General features: G+C 35.7%; 1 long non-coding RNA gene across 1 annotated transcript in view; it reads left to right on the top strand.

Moving 5' to 3' along the window:
• LOC106527777 (uncharacterized) overlaps positions 1 to 3,195 on the top strand; it is an 8,431-nt gene extending 5,236 nt beyond the window's left edge. Inside the window, exons 2-3 of the long non-coding RNA XR_001311424.1 lie at positions 2,240 to 2,311; positions 3,070 to 3,195. This is a non-coding gene — a long non-coding RNA (uncharacterized LOC106527777). The remainder of the gene's footprint in view (positions 1 to 2,239; positions 2,312 to 3,069) is intronic.
• Positions 3,196 to 5,915: the final 2,720 nt, after the last annotated feature.

Below are 5,915 nucleotides of genomic sequence, written 5' to 3'. Positions count from 1 at the left end.
CACTCGTAAATTTTGTTCGCATCTGAAAAAAATCTTAGAATACGAAAACATTGGTGAATGCCACAAATTCTCCTAAATCACTTGTACACACAACTTAAGAACAAATCTGTGCGTATGAACGGTTCTTGCATGAGGCCCATTGTTTCTACTAAGAGCGATGTTATCAAAGAAAATGCAATTGAACTGGAACAATTACCAGAAACATGTACAGACCGATGTTAGAAGAGTTTAAAAATAAAAAGAAGAGTCAGTGTTGSTTAAGTTGACTGTAGCTTTTAGCTTTTAAACAGGGTTTTGCTGTTTTTATTCACTTTGCTGTATTTCTAGTTTTTTTGTGTGTGTGGATATAGAAACTGTGCTTGAATGAATTAAAATGAAATATCTGAGCAACATTATATTTGTTTAAGTTAAAGTTATTAATTGTTCAAAACCTTTTCATTAAAGCCCTGTTCAAAATATATGAATTATCATTTCATGCTTTATTTTCTTGTATGTCTTAGTGAAACTGCATCACATACACTAACATCTGGATGCTTACACTAGTTTCAATCCTTCATTTCTCACCGAATTAAAAACTGAATCTGATTAATTCAAAGTTTCATTTCTCAACCATGAAATATTCACCACTGAAATAACCAAAGCTCAACCATGTTCTCCTGAAGGAGTTTTGGGCTATCATTAATCATAAAAATGACATTAAAAATGTACATCTTGCCTGAGGACTGCCTTTAAAATTCCACATCTGTTCTTCCAAAGACATCTTGCAGACACATAACATTTACAGTTTCACTGAATACATGAACATCAGGTCAACCTGTACTGCTCAATACAATGAAATACACATCAATTCAAACAGTCAATGAATAAACAACCTTTGAACAAGTTATGAATGAAGCAAACCAAAAGTGGGGCTTTCAGAGTTTAGTAAACCATGATGGAAACAAATTTCAGGACAGAAAGCTGCTTCAGAGCTGAAGAGAAAAATGTTAAATATCCATATTTGAATATATGATAAAGGGTGATTTACCCTCTTTGAATCTGTGTAGAATTACAAAACAAGMAACTGAATTTTTTTTATGGTGGCTAATGCATTTTTGAAAGATGAAGGCCTGTCATATCAGAAATACTTCAATAGTGTATGTTCTTTGCATGACAGTTGATATATTTATAGTAATATTATGATTAACATATTTAACTCCTTCAGGCACATATTTGGGGTTTTTGTTCATATTGGTGGAAGCTGTCTGACGCACAGTGTGGGCTGAATGAGCTAAGCCCAAAATCAGTCACAAGGCCCTTGTAGGGGTCACCTCGAGTGAAATAATCAAGGAAACTGTCTTGGACCTCAGTCCTCTGATGGGCCTTTAAAGGGACAAAAACTCTGTTCCACTTAGAACTGAATTTAGGCCATCTCAAGGTCACCTTAACTTTTCAAAGAGACATTCTCTTCTTCTTAATCAGATAATAGACAGAAGAATCTTCTTATTATTTGATTTATTGTTCTCTTAACTGGAAGTTATTACGCATTTTGATAATCAGAGAATGTTTATCGAAGCTACAAGAGAAATGAGGACAGATCTTTTTCTGCCTCAGTATGATCTCAGCTAAGTATGGATTTTCTGTGCTAAAATCTTATTTAACTAAACTAATCTTCATGGTTTAAAGTTGATGAAACATCAATATTTTACTTGTTTGAATCATATTTGCAAATGTTTTGAATTTGAAGTAATTCATTCTTTCAGTTATGTTTTAAAGAAATTCTCATCAGATATTAGCTAAATAGGTCATGATATGTTTTGTTTCTGAACTACACAGAAGTAGTAATCTTTATTTAGCCTCAGGAGCCGACGGCAAGTCTCTGAAACTAACACTTTTCTTGATACCACTTTTCTAATCTAACCTTCGGAGGGCGGAACTAGATTATCTAAGATCTTTAGAAACTAACAGTTTCTGCCCAGACGTCAGTAAGTGACGGACCACATGTCAGTCACCCTCTACAGCTAGATTCTCTCCGGGAATCAGGAGATGTTGTTCAGCCTCAGCAGCATTTTTAATCTGTTATTAGATGTTTAGTCTGGTAGATTATCATATGTGATTCATTCTACAACCAAAAACTATATAACATTATATAGGTAAGTTGGTCTAGACGTATATAAAATAAAATTCAGTATGTGATAAATGTGTTGAAATAAAAATCTGGTTATGGTTTTAACTCCATTGTACTGTATAATTGTTTCAGAGAAGCTGACTTTGGGGAAGGTCTGAGACGCAGTGGATTCTGGRAGACTCCTATTCAGGCTTTGTAAAATAGGTAAGTCATAAACTGTGTCGAGATGAATTTTTTGGACTGCAAATAATTCATCTTAATTGTAGGACAAAGGGAAATATTTGATGGTAAGGTTGGTGGTTTATTCAATGCAACAGATTTTAAACTGACAAACTGTGGGAGACAGAAACAAGAACCAAGTTTTGAGAACTTAAAGTGAAAAATGTTTCCTTTTATAAAATGTAAACATTTATTCAGTACTGGCTTTACAGCCAGGTGAAATAATAAATTTTGTTTTACATAAAATAAAAGTAAAAAGCTGCATAATATTTGAAAAAAAATGGCATTGCATTTTTACATAGCATTTATATCCTCATAGTCTTCCTCCACAGCTTGAGAATTCACAGAAAATTATTCTCCAGTAAACGTTGTCATCATTGTCCCAGAGGTTTTGCAACAAAAGAAAATTTTATATTTATTTTTTCATCAGTCTGATAAGAGAAACCACTTCAAATCATAACCACTTAGTCAGTGGAAACGACTGCAGTGAGATAATATACAGTTGGATTTAGGTTTGTTAATTTTATTGAAAATTCTTTACCTTGTTTTCAGAAGTTTTATCACAAGTTATATCATCATCATCATCATCATCATCATCACCACAATAATAAGCAGTTATTGCTCATCACAGACATCACAATTTCCTGATATTTTGCAGTCAAAAAGTTTTCTTCCACCTCAGGATGTAATTCTTTTGTGATCAAAATATCTAAAACAGCTTCTACTTTATGCTCTTTCAACAGGTCAGAAACTGACCCAGACACAGAGGAATGTGGAGGAATCATCTTTCAACAACAATGTATTTGCCTGTGCAAAAAAAATAACATATTTATTTTACGCAAATGTCAAATAAAGCATATATTTTATAATCCTGTGAAGTTCATTGTGCCTATATATCTGATAAATCTTAAAAAAAAACTTTTCTTTTTTACTAGACAAAGTTATTTTAGGTCCCTTCAGACATACTGGACATGTTTCAGTGTATTACCACAAGAGACATAAAATAACAGTGTCYATTAAAAAAGASAAGTTTTTAGGAGCATATTTTAAAGATGTTTTTGTTTTGCATGTCTAGCACTGACCCAGTGATTTATCATGATTCCTAATGTAAGTTTGTGTTTTGTAATTGATCAAAAGATAATTCAGTAATGTTTAATGGTAAAGTGATGCTTTAGTTCTAATRAGCAGTTACAAAAAACTAAAACCATTTAACACTTTACTGAAGAATATTTACCAAAATTATAATAGAAATATTAATTTAAATAGGAAAATGTTTTATATATGGCAAGACAGTATTAAAAATGTATTGCCTAAAGGGAATAAATCCACTGTATTGTCCATGAAGATGTTTAAAACAGTCCTTGAAGTCCACACTCAGCASCCTGCTCTGACCAGAAGTACAAGCCACAAACTGCCTGTTGTCTTCAGCATCATCTGTAAGCTCMGCTACAGATCCTCCTGGCCAGAAACAAGACTCCTGCCTGCAGAATATATGGTTTGATGAGTGGAAGGTAGGGTTGAGATGCAGATGTCCTGCTGAGGTTCTCAGGAGCTGAACCCACGCTGCTACATCTCCCAGTGACCTGCATGATGCTCCACCACAGCTTCTCTCCATCAGCTGGTAGATGATGATTGTCAAAAACGAGCTGCACAGCATAAAGATAAAATGTCACACTGTGCAAAGCAAGAGCTGAAAAATACTAATACACAGGCTTGAGCTGAAAAATACTAATACACAGGCTTGAGCTGAAAAATACTAATACACAGGCTTGTCATGTTGCTGAAATCCTAAAATGGTTCTGAATTCTGGTCCTCGTGACCCACTATAAAGCTTCGGTGTTATGTTAGCCTCCTTCTCAGTGGAGCTGACATACACATACGTTGCGGCCAACTGATCCAATCATTTTAAATTTCAACAGAGGCCACGCCTCCAGCAAGAATCGCTTCCCTATAGCCGAGAGCCCAGACCCTCGTATGAAGCAAACCAAAGGACAAGGGTCTGGTTTTAACCAGGCTACTGTCAAACAGGACAAGCATGGACACAAGTCCCCTGTCTGAGGCCATGAGAATATCATTAGTAACTTTCACCAGTGCTGTTTCTGTGCTATGATGAGCTCTGAACCAGGGATGCCCATCCTTTTTCGAACCAAGATCTACTTTTGAAGTCGGCAGTTTGCCGAGATCTACTTGTCCAGTCTCAGTATCACAAAAACATTATGTTCATCTCCCTATTCCTCAATTCTTTGAAGTAAATAAAACAGAACATAATGTGTTGTTAGTTTTATTTAATTCAAAATATTTAAAACAAAATTATCTACTTAACCATCAACTTACCTGCAAAAAAAGAAAAAAAAAAAGACAAAATACTTAACTCCTGACAGAGAAACAAAAAAATTGGTGGTCAAACAAAAATTATAAATTTTTTACCTCCTTCAATTAGTACTCACTGTGACATGCGAGCTATGAGGGCTGGAAACCTGCCCATGAGACAACCACAGAGTAAAATAACTTTGGAGCACGGGAACTCGTCTCCATTTATTCAAAGAACTCTCCTCTCTTCTCTCCATACAGGGGAGGAAAAACATTAAAAAAAACAATCAGGGCCAACCTGGCTACCACAAGAGTGCCGCCCGTTTTTCAAAATCAAAGCACACAAAATAAAACTCCCTCATTTTCACTCACTATTTACAAAAAGTGTCTTACAAAGGTGCAGATTCACAAATCTCCAACAACTAATTCAAACCTCAATAAAACCTGAATATCAAAACTAGGCAGTTGGCGCTGTGCAGCATGAAGGATGGTGTGTCATCTGCAGGTGCTGACGGGCTCAGTCCCTCACTGGTCCAGACTGCCGGCTTCAAAGGGCCATTCAGAGTTCAACCTGGTTCACCACCTATCAGACAAGACACACACACAGACATACACACAGTCACGTTAGGTATAGAAAACAAGGGCCTGATGGGTATTTATTTAATACACCTTAAAGAAGAAACCAGACAGACATGAGGATTCAGTTTTGATCAGTTTTACCTTTGCAAAGAGAGAGTTTCTGAAGAAACACTTAGCTTTTGAGGGCCAGGGATCTGGAGAAGCTCTGAGCTCTTGCTAAGGGAAGGTGTTCTTTATTACACACAAAAAAACACAGTGAAAAGCGTTTTGACCAATCGCAGAGTGCAATTCTTGTCACAGAGCAGAGCACAGAGGTTGAAGGAAGTTATGGGTGCAATTGTGGACACAGGATCTTCATAAATTGTAACAAGACAAGGTCAGCRGTCTGTTCTGTTGTCAGCCGAGAGCAGGGCGAGGCCTCATTGAACAAAGCTACATTCAGTAAGAACCTGATTAATACAATGATCAATACAAAATGATAAAATATAATAATCCCTAACAACACCCAAACTGCAAAATAAATAAATAAATAACACAAAGGTGCCAGTCAGTGTATAACACACTAGTCTAGTCTAAAATGTAATGAAAAAAAAAAAAAACAACATACAGGCACATTGTGACAAGTCTAGAGGAGACAATCTTTTATGCAAGCTACATAAAAATAAATGTATGTCTACCTTAGTGGGACTTCTGACACTGA

This window comes from Austrofundulus limnaeus, unplaced genomic scaffold (assembly GCF_001266775.1).
Source record: "Austrofundulus limnaeus strain Quisiro unplaced genomic scaffold, Austrofundulus_limnaeus-1.0 Scaffold342, whole genome shotgun sequence".
Taxonomy (NCBI): domain Eukaryota; kingdom Metazoa; phylum Chordata; class Actinopteri; order Cyprinodontiformes; family Rivulidae; genus Austrofundulus; species Austrofundulus limnaeus.
Note: the sequence above shows the minus strand (reverse complement) of the source record. Positions and strands in the feature narration are given on the sequence as shown.